General features: G+C 40.4%; 1 protein-coding gene across 6 annotated transcripts in view; it reads right to left on the bottom strand.

Annotated features, from left to right (window-relative positions):
* TRIM2 (tripartite motif containing 2) overlaps window positions 1–15,304 on the bottom strand; it is a 132,322-nt gene that overhangs the window by 96,233 nt on the left and 20,785 nt on the right. Inside the window, exon 1 of one of the 6 annotated variants that reach the window (XM_075090959.1) lies at window positions 2,382–2,624. The exons of 3 other annotated variants lie outside the window; for them this stretch is intronic. The gene's annotated coding sequence lies outside the window, so the exon portion shown is untranslated. Of the gene's footprint in view, window positions 1–1,139; window positions 1,286–1,692; window positions 1,779–2,381; window positions 2,625–15,304 lie in introns of those variants that run through there. 2 more of the 6 variants (XM_075090961.1, XM_075090964.1) reach the window with 2 other exon arrangements.

The following is a 15,304-nucleotide window of genomic DNA, read 5'->3' as shown; positions in this document are numbered from 1 at the left end:
CTCTGAAATTTTCCATTCATGTCCCAAATCTTCCCAGAAGGACTTCTGAAATTATTCAGGACACACATGAATAATTTCACTACATTTTAGAGACTTAGGCAGGGGCTTTCAATGTTTAATCCAGGCAAGAAGTGGATTAACTGCCTTCAGCTGAAAGCCTGCCAGCTGACAACCCTTCCGCATGCACATGGCATTTGATGTTTGCCATTTTAATATTTTGACATTTTTGTGAGAGACATTGTCCTGAAAGGTCACCACTTGTCTCAGCAGTTGGCTGGCTGCCACTCAGGCTTGGGACGCTTTGCTCCACAGCTGTCATCAAAAATGACCATTTTCACAGCTAAGTTTCAGGGAAGCTACAAATTTCTGACCGTATATGAAGGGAAAAAGGAGACAAGAGGAAGGAAAGAGAAACTCCAAAATCACCTTTCACTTGCTACAATGAAGACAGGCATTGCTACATATACATCTGTAAGATGAGGCTGAAGTATTGCAAAAGCAGCTTATAAACAACAGATTGACCAAACATGCCTGTGTTATAGCAGCATTATCAAGGAGGTTATACCATGAATATGTTTAGCTCTCTATGTGCAGCAAACAACAAAACACATATACTCTCTCCCTAGTCACTTAATGGTAGACACCTGTTAACTGTGATAATGACATTTTCACATGGCTCATAAACAGCTTACAGTACCACAATGGTCCCTAAGAAATAACAAAACCTGTAAATAAGGCAAGAAACATGATGCGGCAACACAAACTGGCTGCAGCCTGCATTTCTTGTCCAATTATCTGACATTTATACTTGGTACTGATTGCAGGCTGTTTTCAATAAGCAGATTTCATTCACAGCACAATAAGAATTCGCTAGCCGTAGACTCAATAGGAGAATGGCACTGCAGAAGCTTTAAATTAGAAAGGAGAATAAAACCCAAGATACTGTTTCTTCAGCACTGAGTCCAAAACACATGAACAAATACCAATTCTCTTCTTAACAGTATCACCGCAACACTGAGAAACCTTCAACTCCACTGCTTCCCAACCACCTTACTATCCTGCCTTCATGCCACGTAGCAGATAAAGGTCATCTTCATGTACAGACAGAGTGAGATTGGTGAAAAACATGCATTGCTCACCGTGCTATGTTCATTGTTCTTATCAGGTCAGATGCAGACTTATTGGTGCCCTTATGACGACTGTTTGTTTGCGCTTCTGAAAATAAGGTACTGTCGAGATTCTTATTGAGAAGTCCAGGTCTGCATTTATGGATTTTTAAAGAAAATATTCCAGGTGAAAAATACCATGGCAGATTTCTCCCCTATGCATTCACAAGCTGTCTATTACTGCTGAAGTATCTTTCTCACTGTGTATCTAACTATCTAATCTAAGCAGAAAACCATCTCTCTAGAAGTACCTCCTGCATTTGCTTGGCTTGTCCCCTCACAGACAAAGTGGCAAGCAGATGTCCCAAAAAATCAACACACACAACTGTAAACTATTTGTTCCGGAAAGCTTTCATGCATCTCTCTCCCTCAGTAGCTCTTCCACTGAAAGCCAAAACAATACTGCAGAGAAGCTTTCCCTGTCAGGATGTTTTCAGCTTTCATCTCTCTGCTTTTTCAAGCAGAACACCGAGGTAGAAACCCTAATTAGCAATCTGAAAGCACCACACAGGCAAGGAATACTTACGTTTGCAACTGTATTTGTGATATTTGCGCACTGATCCAGCGACTGGTGATTACAAAGAAGAGAAAGAGCTTTTTAGACTGCCTTTCAAGCCTCACAGCAGTGAAAAGAAGGCTGTTATCTGAAAGCTACTCATTTTCTATATGCTGTGCTCTACTTGCTCCCCATGTGCATACAGCACAGCTGCCAGATTTAATAACCATGTCAGCCTGCTTTCCCCATAAAGCAGCAGAGAGATGACAGGATGAAGATGAAGTAGCCAGAGTGTTAATCTGTAGTTATGGCTGCACTAAGCCTTGAATGAATGTCACAGTTTTATTGCCCTTGAATAAAAAAAACAAAACAAGTCACTATTTGTGAAAAAATGTGCAAAAGGATTTCAGAAATGTTAATCCATACTTGCCTTAGTGACATTAAAGTACATTAAAGAAATTTCTCCTTTTTCTTCCTCAGTTAACAAATCCTAGGACTTGAGTTAATTCCTTTTTACTACATCCTGATCTTTCAGAATACATTTTTCCTAGTAGTGCATGCTTGTACCCGAAATGAACAAAACCATTAACTGACAAATTAGTCAAGCTTCACTCCTCTCCGGTTCCTCTCTGAAGGAAGTATTTCCATACCTGTCTGTCTTTGCTGACTTCTTTCAGGGAAAAAAAAAGTTAATAAAAAAGGGGAAAATTCTCATTTACCGTTTAAATTCTTCCACGAACAGCGGTTCCTAGAGCACTGGACTTTAGTATCTGATGTGGTCAGTTCACTGTCAAGGTGGAGCATTGCCGTACCTCCAGTTGCAAAACCAGTTCCATGTGAGGGAGGGGTGGCCAGAGTTTACATGACAAGACAAGGTGCCAGTCATGCAATCAAAACCAACAAACTAAAAATAAACCCAGAAACATTCAGTTGAATTTGCAACAGCGTGGGGATGCTGCAAAGATCATATGACATCTGTGCGCGTCTTTTTCTCTCTCTCATTTATATTCCCGTCACTTCCCTTGGAGGCACCTGTCTCAGTGGGGAGTGGTTTCTGTGGAAACTATGGACAGTCTGCTTTCCCCTCAGAGAAACTGTTACTATGGCAACCTTACATAATGTATATGGCCTAGATTCTTTTTTAAAATAATCTAACACTGAAAATCTCATTACAAAATTAGAGCTGATCTGTCGGGGTGGTGGTGTGGTGGTGGAGAAATATAGCTATTTAAAAATGACGTTAGAAATGTAGGATAAAAAACCCCAAATGGTATTATGAATTAAATGAGAGTATAGGGGGCACTGTCATTGCATCACTCGCAAAGACAAAATAATTTGGAAATTCCAGCAAACAAGGTCTATTACTTAGCATTTCTGGGAAACAAGGAGGAAGGGAATAATTTACTTGATATTATGGCTCAATGTAGCAATCAATGCTGCATCTTATAGAGTAGAGCTTTTTTCTATGTTTATTCTTCCAGCAACCAGGACCTCACTTAACGATGTAAGCCCAAACACCGCTTACATCTACCCCATTCAAAACTGAAATATCAGCTTCAAAGTCACTTATTCTACATTATGAAATTGTGCTGCATTAAAGCTCAAAGAAGTGTCTGAAAGAGCCTGGAAGTATGAGTCAGTGAGGCATAGTGTGCAGTGGCACAGAAGCAAAAAAGGCACACTGCTGTTTATATGACTTTCAGATCGAGGAGACAAACCTGCCCACAGCCATAGTGGAGAGGGCAGATCTGTCAGATCATATCGGGGAGACAGGGAGGTTAGGGCCCTGGCAATGGGTCTGGGCAGGGTGAGGGGGCTTTGCCTTCTAAGTCAGCAGCTGAAGACCTGCCTGGGTTGGCAATGACATGAAGTCATAGTCATGTCACAGATGTTTTGTGACCCCTGTGAAACAGGTAGGTAGAGATCTCCCCTCCCTCCCCTATCTGCAGCCACCCTTGCATATAACCCTTTTATTGGTAATACAAATCAAAAGTCAAATGGTTAAGAAGGCAAAGCTACCTGTTTACACATAATCAAGTGATTTCAGTTCGACAAATATTGTTGGGGAAACTTCAGTAAAACCTTACCTCTGAGGTATCTATGTTGTGAATCAGTGGATCAAGATCTCTCCTGACATCTAGCAACTTTTATTAGCATGAACTACATTACAAAAATCAGTTGGGGACTGATCTTTTCTTCCCTACTCCTATTCAGAAGATGAACAAGGGGGAGCACCCTGTCTACAGAACGTTTCCCCAAAACTTATACAAGGACCTCCTACACTCCACTGTGCAAAGGGACTCTCCAGGTGGGACAAAGCAGGCAGGAAGCATTGCTTCAAACCCCACAGCATTTATGTTCCTTTCTTGTGTAGTGGAGACACTTTTACAAAGGAGTCTCATGCTTCCTGAGGTGAGGTGTTGTTTGGGATGTTGCTTCTCCAGGCAGGTGTTATTTCACTGAATACCCAAACTGACCTATACAGGAGATCTACTCTGACCATCACACAGAGCAGTATTCCATCAGAGGCACACACCTTTTTGTCTGTGAAACTCAAGTGTTATATGAAGATATGAAAGCATTAAAAATTATTTCTTTCTTATACAGAAAGACAAGGGAGGTCTGGTGCATAGTGCTAACTTCATTTGAATTTGAGAAAATTCAGCACCACCAGGACACACTCTGTACCTTACCTGACCGAAACTTTTACAATTTATCGAGTATCACATTCCTAGTCAAACATTACACAGCAGTCAGGCCTCCCTGACATTTGACTTTTGAACCCCGGGGGTCTCATGTTCCATCCCCAGGACCTACCAACCACTACATGTTACAAACAACCTTTTGCCTTCTAAAACTAAAAAAAAATGGAAATGAGGAAATATTTTCAACAAAACATCTACATCCACTTCTGAATTAATCTTATATACCAAATTACACAATAATTAGACAATATTAGTGAAACGTATTTAGTGGCCCTAAAATAGACAATATATTCCAAAGTAAAGCACTAAAATTAAAATTTCTTAAGCAGATTAGAAAGAGCTAAGCTGTCACTTAAACTCACGTAGTTCTGACATTTTTGCTATGTAAAACCTTGAACTTCAAAGAGTACATGCACATAGACAGCAACAGGGACAAACTGAGAAACAGATATTACAAAAAGGTAAAGCAATGAAGTTAACAGCTTATTTAAAAAAAAAAAAAGAAGCAAACATCTGACATAGAATGAGAAGGCTTAACTACTTTTCATAGCTGTGCCAACGTTCCCAACACAGAAACGCATAGCACAGCAAAAGCCGACCTGGTTACGTGGCTTCTGGACTGAGCTAAGTAACATCTAGCCAGCTCAGTGTGGAAGCAGCATGAACTCAGATCCCTCTCCATTTATCTAGGTAAATATTCTGTGTGTATCCAATTCATGGACACTTGCAGCTTCCTCGAGCATAGGACAAGGTGTTTGGGCACCAACCTCATGAGTGGGCATCTCACTAGTACTAGCATACTTCCAGTAAGTTAACTTACAGCACTTCTATTTCTTACCTTAAATTCTGCTTTTACCTACCTGGGAATCTCAAGTTACCCAGAATTCTGATCACACTCTAAGGGGCCTGGCTGAGATACTGCTGAGAAGGCAGTTAGACTAACAAAAGAAAGATTTGTGTTCACAGCAGGACTCAGGCATACAGAGATGCAGCTGTAACCTGTGAACTTCTTGTTAGTTTCCTTCCAGCAGGGAGTTACCTCACTCTAGGAGTCCAAGCTTCTCTTGACAGCCCAGGATCTGCAATAATGGTCTCTCAGTGAATAGATTCAGAAAAAATGTAATTGAGCTGTTATGACCTGGACATTGTTTGGTGCATGTCACTGGACATAATAGCAACCCTACAGTCTACGATATAGCTGAGAAAGGCAGACTTCCAGTGGTTATTTAAAATGGCATCGACCCACTCCAGCAGTATTTATTATGTTTCCCACATCTTTTCCCATGTCATTACATCAAGCCTATGAAGAAATATATTAGCAACACAGTATTACATATGGCTTTGCTCAGAGATAGGAGTGTCTTCAGAAACCCTTTGTACAATATTACATTACTTATTCCAAAAGAAATCTCTAGTTGACACACCACCTCACTTAACTCCATGCTAGGCTTTTACATAGACAAGCTACTTATATTTCCAGGCTGTTGACTGCTCATCAGATTTATACTGTTTTTGATACTGCAATCTCTTTCCTCCCATGGTCCTATTACAGAGAAAAGGTCCTCCTTTCTATCTACTTGGATTGACATGCTTTGGATGAAGGAAAAAAATCTGAGCAATAAATAAAGGGAGAGAGAGATTCACAAGGAGGCACAGGCAGGGGGGTCTCTTCCTAACCACAAGGTGCCTTGCAGTCTGCAGATCCCCCTGCCAAGAGTTCTGTGCTTATGCAATCCACAGGAGTGACACCCACAAAAGTCCACACATTAGGACCGAGATGCCTAACTTAGCTGCTGTGAAATGCTAAGATCTTAAACTCTCTCCATGAACTTGGTATCCTCATCAAGGCTGCAGGAAAATGCCCGGCCCCAACTGGGATTGATACATACCCATTCTCTTGAGTAAGTTAACTTACTCAACTTCCCTTTCTCACAAGAGCTGACGGGGGAAGAGATGAGAGGCAATTACAGCACTCAAGTACTCTACAGTACTCAAGCAGATTTGGGGCTCAAATCTACTAGCAGCCAGATGAAGGTTTAACCACTATTCCTTTATTTAATCACACCTTTTTAGGTTACTCTAGGGTAGGAACCCTCCTGAAGCTGCTGTCCTGATATTACTACATAACGAAGGGAGTGAGGGAGAGAACAAAGACTGCTGTGCAGCCTAGAAGTCAGGCTGTTGTTCAAGGCACTAACCTTGGAAGTCCAGTTCCTGCTTCGGTAATCGGCTGTTCATTAGGAGGAGAATGAGATTTCTGTGTCCCTGATGACAGAAGCTATTTGGTTGGGGTTCAGCAGGTGCTTTCTGAGCTCTGCCACAATAGCCGCTTCAGAGACAACAGGCACAGAGTGTCTTCTGTGATGGTCCTGTTGTGTCTAGGTATGAGGGAAATGCCCAGTTGTTCAGCCCTTGCTGCTGTTTAGCATCTCCAGACACCTGGGTTACGTGGCGGATTTCAAAGACCTACATTTCTGCCTGAAGTGTTTAAGGCAGCCATTACGTACTTAAGGCCATGTCTACAATGTGGGAGTAGGGCCACCTCAGCTGGCAGGGATCTGCATACTGACTCACAAACCATAAGTGCTGGGGAATTCAGTGCAGAAACACACAGCCTGGCTCTGTGCGTGGTCACTAATAATCCATAGTGCTGTGCACAAGGCTACACTCCACTGTGACTTTTCCAGATCAAGGGTTCCTGAACTCCAGCCTACCCCAGAGAGTAGGCAGGCCCTACATTGGCCTCAGTCCCGGCACAGATCTTGCCTGAGTTCAGCCAAGGAAATAGTCATTATAGGGATTAAAACTAATCTGATTTCATCAAGCCTAGAACACACAGGAAACAGATCAAAGGTGGATTTCTGCCTGGGTTTCTCATGGATTTCAATTTCAATTAACATTCCCGACTGCAGGCCTGCCTATTTCTTTCCTTGTTTTAGAAGCAGAAATCATTGCCAAGGCTGTGGCAGCCAGGCCAGCAAATAGTGACAAATAGTGTAAGCTGATCTGGCAGGCTTCATTAAGGGCAGATTAAACACTGACAGTCCCCAAGGTTTTTGTGATATGATTGCATGACATGGCCAATGAACTAGTCACTCCCTAGGGTGAGAAGCACAGATGATATTCAACTGCCTGGAGAGTGCAACATAGACCGCTCTGTGAAACTACATGTTATGACAACACGTAAGATGCAAAGTCCCATCTCTAAACAAGGTGCTTCAACTCAGATAAACCCTGTGAATAGCTAAATACAAGTCTGTCTATTCCCAAGATGACTGAGTGATATAGGAAAAAAATAAAATAAAAGAGACCTGTGAAAGGCCAACATAGGAACTCAACAGTCCATCCCAGTCAGGATGTCTTGCCTTTCTTCCCCATGCAAAGTCCATAGATCTCATCTTTTAAGAATGTTTTTAAGAAAAATTTAGGAATGGTCCCCCATTTACTGGGTCAAGTATTATTATATCAGAATGTCAAGAACTCTGAGTCGTGTGTGCTCATGGCAAGGTTGTCCTGGACCTAAACCAGCCTCCTAGTTCTACTATCTAATTGTAACCTGATGGTTTTCCTTGCTCTACAGGGTGGTGGATGTATAAGTTTCTAATCACAAAGACTGCATGATAACATTTCCCTTTTCAATCCAAAATACTCCAAAAGCTTCCAGATTTTTTTTTTACATCACAAGACCAAATAAATTGATCCTACCTGAAATGTTGCCACTTAACATTGTGGAACTTGGTTCTTACATTGTGTAACTTGGTTCTTTCTGTACCCATTCTATCCAAATAAAATGTATGTGAAAGCAAGTGCTTTTGAACTGAAATTAAACAAACAAAAAAAAGGCAAAAAAGCTGCACTGGGTTGATACAGCTACAGCACAGGAGGCTCCATTAAGATAATGACAAACAGAAGAGTAAAATTTTTCATTGACCATCTGAAATTATAGAGTTCTAGCAGCATAGAAGTGAAAGGTGAAAGCCTTATCTGTGCCTCACTACTTTATCCAGAAAGGCAGGAAATTCAGATACATAACCATTAACATTATAATTGAAAAATGGGAAACAATTCTGCAAGCTTCCACAGAACAGGTTTCTAATTCAGGCAGAAAATTATCCTAGTTTCCATATTTCTCTGCTAAGGTCTGGATTGTGTCCATTGACATAAGTTTGTAAGAGAAAAAGGTGCTGTTGAATGCACCTCACGCCCAGAGAGCACTGCATCCAAGAGGCATAGTACAGCTGCTTAGCTATCTCATAGATTTAGAGTCACATGGAAAACCTTTTCTCAGTGCTGCAGGTTCTGCCTTTAATGGCCATTAGTGACTTCAACCACATCTGGACACATTTTAATGACATTATATCTAGCAAAAGCCTCTCAAACACAGTACATGCAGCACCCTGTTTGCAGGGGTCTACCCTGCCTTTATTATTAAAAAAAATAATTTGTTTTGCTTATGGTTACTACAGGACAGCAGGTAAGAGACAGCAGGTGGAACTGAGGTGTTGGTATACACATGGGAAGATGTATGTGTAAAAGGGAAGTCAAATATAGTTTTATTAGGAAAACAGATGAGCAGCTGGTGGCACACTTTGCTCCTTGCCTTGTCCACCTTTCCTATTCTTCCTGCATTTTAGTACCCCAACACCATCACCATAACCAGCCTTCATGACTTCTCTGTTTAGCCCTTCTAGCACAGGGAGCTCAAAAAAGAACAATAAATTATTACCTTTACCTCTCCTCCTTCATCGAGTCAGTGCAGAGACACTTCGTCGCCTGCTGTGACACCATTTGTGCCCTAGAAGATCTGAACTGAAATGGATGTCTCCAGGCTCCAGGGACATCCAGAGGGACCTTTCCACAAACAGCACTCCTTACTTAGAATGTCTTTCTTTGTTAAATACAAGGCAACAAGTTAAAACACACAAACCAAAATTACCCACCAGAAGAATTATATTCCAATGTGACTAACACATTAAGCTAGTTAGACCTCTTTATGGCTTTACCTCCAATTTAGAATGAATTGAGTAACTTTCTAGGCATGTGGGGGTTCCAAGTGGAGTGGAAATGATGAAAGCACTTATTCAAAACACTCATTAGCAATCTTTTCCACCACTCCAGTCCAAATCAGCTATTTGAGTGGATTACTTATAATTTAGGAACCACACACTATGTCATGCCTGAAAATATGAATTCCCAGAGACAACCAGAATGCTGCAGAAATCACTGTGAATTAAAACAAAGATTGTTGGAAGATGGAGGAAAGAGCTGCAATGATGTATGTTAGCAGTATCTTTTCTCTCCTTCAGATGTTACAGAATTCCTTTTCCATGCACAGAGAGTTTCTTGGTTTCTAGAAGTGAGAGGGCTATGACTTGATGGGAAGGAATCAAAGGTGTGAGTCTGCTCCTACCACAATTTTCCCCAGATAATACAGATATTTATTTAGAAAGATCTCAGATAAACCCAGTACCTTGAACTAATCTTTTTACTCTAGATGTAGCAAGCTTCCTCCTGCTCCCAGGCTGAGCCTGAAATTAGGGAACAGAAAACAAACCCTTGGTTTTGCAATGTAATGCTCGCATATCCACCCCAGAAACAGGCTTCTGCCTTGACCTGCACAGCTTTTTTGGCAATATACCTCATTGTACCCTTCAACCTGAAGCCAGAGAATTGAAACTACCACTACTTGTTTTGCCTTCTCCTGCTGTAGATGACATCCATAAAGTAATCCTCAGTAGAAAATTGTGATACTGTGTTGCTTTCAACCACACCTTGGTTCCTGAAAGCAAGAACATTCGGACAAAGTCCTGTTCTCGCTGTTTTCTTTTGGCTACTTCTGTGCTGAGCCTGAAGGCTCTTCACTGACTCCACAAGGTGCCTAATTCTGGCACCTAGGCTTAACCTGCTAGAACTACACAATTTTTACAGGCACTGCAGTGCAGAACTAGAATTTTTGAAGTAGATATTACACATCTAAAAGCAGAGGACTTACAGGATCTCAAGTTTAGTCTTATTTCAAAGCAGATTCATAGTAGCATCTCAGTGTGTACAGAGGTACTCAATATGTTATTCAAGCACACAAATGTTCCATCACAATCTTTGCACACACTGCATGCAGCCATGTTCTTGCTTTCCCAGCTCAGATGCAGTATCACATGCATCTAAATATTACTGTGTTAGGAATATTAGATCCTAAATGATTATACTTTGCTGAAGAACATCATGTAACCCTTGTGTAAAATAAGCAGTATGCCCAAGCAAACAACTGCTCTAACAGGGTTCATTACACGCGAAATGGGATTGAAATCCCACTGTTGACTAGTGAAAAAAAAAGCAGATAAATAGTTCCTTTCCTTTAGAATCAGCATCTAACTTGCTTTGTATTCCTAGAAAATAAAATGTGATGGGAAGAGCCCTCATTTCTCAGGGAACAGCCTGTCTTAAATCTCTGTTTGGGCAGTTAGTGCATGGTGACTTCTTTTTAAAAGAACTCTAGTACTCTTTTCCACAGAAGCTCTGTTTTCTTGCTATGAACTATTTGCACCTCATTGTAAAATACTGTGAGAATAACATTATACTAATCAATAGTTAGGCCTAATTATAAACTTGCTGCTTTAATTACATCAATTGTTGCTTTGAGAGATTTTAATGAAAACATCAGAGATGGCGAGAAGGACATTTTAATTTCATGCTCTCTAAACCCCCCAAGCCTTTCATTAAGCCCTTCACTGCAGATGTCCACCCTGGCTCCAACTGACTTGGTAGCTGTGCTAGAGCCAATTAAACCTGGCCATCATGGCCACAGTCAGAATTACCGACTACCAGAGAAGATCACTGTCAGAGCCACTGCCTGACGAACAACTGGTTGTTGTGATCTCATCTACGATTTTCACCCTTCTTTAGTTCCCATATCCCTTCCTACAAATGCAAACAATGGATGTGTAGCTATTGCTCTGTGTTGCTGGGCCACTTGGAATAGAAATTGTACTACCATCTTTTGACTATAAGGAGAACTACACCTTTAGAGAGTCTCCTTTCTGTATTAATTCACTGGAGGAAGTAATCTTTAATTCAGTGAATAAAACATAAAAATCCATTTAAATATGGAGACACAAGATGAACAGTGTAGTCTATGAGCTGAGTCCTTTACAAAAAGCAATTCAGTTTGAACATATCCATAAGAAGGCTTATAATTCTGGGCAATCACAGTATACCCAAGAAAAAAACACCAGTTTTAAACGTATCAGCCACAGTGCACCTACATCTATTTCACATGTCCTAGTAAACTGTTTGGAGGCAGCTCCACTATTACAGCTCCATGTTTCCTCTGGCACTTCCAGTCTGTACAACTACAATGGTGCTCAGTTCTTGGGCAGATCAGTACAGACTGGAGTTGGCATTAATTACGACTCTCTTATTTTCATTGAGTAGTTTATATCTAGATCAATTCAGAAGTGATGGACAGTACCACTTTCTGAAATGTACAGTGGTCTATACAAAATTATTTCAGTTCCCAGGGAGGCGTCATACAGAATTACAGTTAACTGTCCTTAATAGAATTCAGCACCAAGGATTCTTCCACTTCTACGCCTAGAAAAAGCTCTTCTGAAACAAGTCAGAAACCCATTGGAGAAGCATATAACAAGTATCTTCAGCAGTTAGTTATCCTACACTGTGCTCATACACAAAATTGTGATACTTTGAAACCATGCTAAAATACAATACTGACATTTTTAGGCAATTGCAGATGAATCTTGTTATTCATAAAAGGCAAATTCCACAGCACTGCAAATAGGCAAATATACTTAAAACCCAAAGTAACAGGTAAAAATGTACACTGTCCGTTTGACATTAAGAACAGTTTTGGGAGTGGAGTGTTTAAGAACATTCCTCTGCATACCAGCAAAGGTTCTGCTGGATATCTGACAACAGAAACACTGGTTTAATACCGCATGATCTTGCAACAGCATTTTTGCCAATCCCTGAAAAGAAACCACTGGCATTTTTGGTGTGCATTATGGCATGTGGTTTAGTAGTGTTTCACCACTTTATAAATTCAGGGGAAAATCTTGGTTTCCATGAGGTCAAGGGGATATTTGCTACAGGCCTCAGTGGAGTTGGCCTTTCATCCACAATATTTAAGAAGTGGGTCTATGGTCTGAAGAAGAGCAAAGGAGAAAACAAAAAAGTTTTTTTCCATTACGAACAAAAAAGTTCCAATAAACACTAATGGATAAAATCCAGATGTTTCATAAGACTCCTTTCCCTATCAATTATGCTATGCTGTATACAGTTTTTAAGCAGCTCTCAATTTATTTATGTACATATGGAAAGAAATTGGAAAGTAGTGTGTGTGTGTATATATATATACACACACACAGGCTAAAGTCCAGATAGGTGGGTTTTTTTCATTTTCTTCTCTTGTTAGCATAGTTCCACTAACATTCAGTCCCTCTGGTGTAGCTGAAATTACATACAGTAATAAAGAACAAAGTAGAGCTACTAATTCAAAGAAATCTTCCTGTTCTCACACGTAATGTTATTAATTGGAGCTATTACAAAGTAGTGGTCAAGGGTCTTCACGTTTCATTTTGTCCTCTGATCTACATCATCTCTGTAATAGACCACCATATACCACAGTAATACAGTAGCTAATTCCTTCACACTGGAAAACGAGTGCACAGACTTAACTTTCATACCTGCTGGAGGGAGATCACACTTTACTGCTGAATAGTTCAACAAAATCAAAAAAATCCCTTGTATATTCCATAGCCCTCAGGCAGCAATGGAAGCAATCCTCCCCTGGCCCGCAACTCCCTTAAATTATGTAGAATAAACTTTTATCCTGGGTATATTTAAACAGAGCAAGAAAAATAATTTTTCTGTCACTGGCAACAATGTTTCCATAGTTGTACCCAGCACCTTAAAAGTTGATCGCAATAGTAAATCCTTTCCATCCCCTTTTTTTCCTGAACCAGCAGACAATAACTTGTTATTCTATCTCTCAAGGCCTGGGAACCCTTGATCTCAAACCCACTGTTTCACCATAGGTGCTCGTTATTGGCATGATGAGCCTCAAGAATTTGTAATGTACCTAACTTCTGATCTCTCTTACATGCCTGTACCCCATATTAATGTTGGTTTATAAGGACATGTCTTTATGAAGAGCTATATACAGAGGCTTGAGCATCATCAATCAGCTGAAAGAATGTTTGTCTTGCAATGAGCTAATGATTTGTTTGTAGTCCAGTGAAGAAATCAGCCTGTATGCCATCTGGAAAGGAGATGACTCTGTCTAGTTAACATCTGAAATACAACAGCATTTCTACAGTGAGGTGAACTGTCACTTGTCCTGTATGAGAATACTCAAACTGACCACTAACAGTGATGAACTACAGGAAAACATGAAGCAAAAGAGAGGGAATGCTTGAATCTGAACATAATGCCAAGAAAAGTTTGGTCAGTTATCACATACAAGTAACCCCTAAACAGAGTGTTTTCTCAGTGACACTTAAATCCAAAGCAATGGGTTTTGTCCAAGAACTGGATCCTAGTCATAAAGCACCAAAGCATTCTGACTGCTTGTTAGCTGAAGATGAGCTAAAATACAGGTAGATATGAAGATTTGCATTTATTTCTTTTGGCTTGCCTCTGCACCTAACTTTGCTGTCTATGTTTGACTTATGTAAATAAATTACTCTTCGGCTTTTATCTTATGGGGGATTTTAGGTTAGCTGGCAATAAATAAAACATTCTGCTCTGATGGGTGTGGATGATCATGAAGACAGGGTTATTGGAGCCATTTTCAAGGTACCAGTGCCCCACCACAAGTAATCATACAGAATAAAGTAAAAGTGAAGAGGACCTCCTTTTTCTAAGCTGTTTTGCCTGGCTAGAAAGCTGGCAGTGCAGAGTGTCACTGTGGAGGAAATGTCATCCCCACTGATTAACACCGGCTGGAGATATCCCAGCATGCAAGAGACCTATGGGGAGAATGCCAGGATCTTGGTTATCACCCAGACCTATTCAATGATTCAAGTCATAGTACTCCATCTGGGCCAGGCAGTACTGAGCAAGAACCTGACACATACACGTATATTCCTAAACGGCATCAGAAACGTTTTGAACATCACCTAGCATTGAATGTTCTGGTTCCTTGCCCAGCAATGACAAGAGAGACTTCTCCCTCTGAAAAAGTAGTCATAAACCACAAGTTTAATGCATGACAAGACTGCAATGCGGGCAGCAATTTCCCATGCTTCCCCTCTTTAGAGGGCATTATTAGCTTGCTTATCATCACTGTTCCTTCCTAAGATCATCAATACAACACAAACATCCATACAACTGGAAAAACAAAGGTTTGAAAGGTTATGTATTAGGGGGTTCATGAGTTGTAGTTATGTATGTAATCTGCATCATGTTTAATCAGAGAAGGATTTTCTAACAATTTTGGACTTTCCATTTACAGTACTCAGCAGAAATATTTGTGGTGACATTCCAAGTGTTCAGAATGTGTATTTCTTCCTATTTCACCGGCAACTCTGAATTAGATGTGTACTGAAGAGTCTAATCCAAACATAATAAAAACCATTTGCATAGAAAACTGATCCATAAAATGGCAGTGTTCACTGCATGGGCAAAGCAATATTTCATGATTTTTCATTTTCACAGAAACAATTTCCATGTGCTCAATTACCAGCTACAAGTGAACTCTGAGACTTCTCTGCACGCTACAGCATTAAACTGATGGTCTACATTTGATCCTAAATGCCCGGCAGGTCTATGCCTTTGTCTCTCACTCCATTTTTCTTCAAAAACTCAGGCTTGTTTTTGAAAAGTGTTTGCTTTATGCATATGTTTTCAAGCTTTTATTCTACACCAAAAATACCTGGAAAACAAGATGACACACAGCACAAGAAAGAAAAAAAGACTATGGA

The sequence above is a fragment of the Phalacrocorax aristotelis genome, chromosome 4 (genome assembly GCF_949628215.1).
Source record: "Phalacrocorax aristotelis chromosome 4, bGulAri2.1, whole genome shotgun sequence".
Taxonomy (NCBI): Eukaryota; Metazoa; Chordata; class Aves; order Suliformes; family Phalacrocoracidae; genus Phalacrocorax; species Phalacrocorax aristotelis.
Note: the sequence above shows the minus strand (reverse complement) of the source record. Positions and strands in the feature narration are given on the sequence as shown.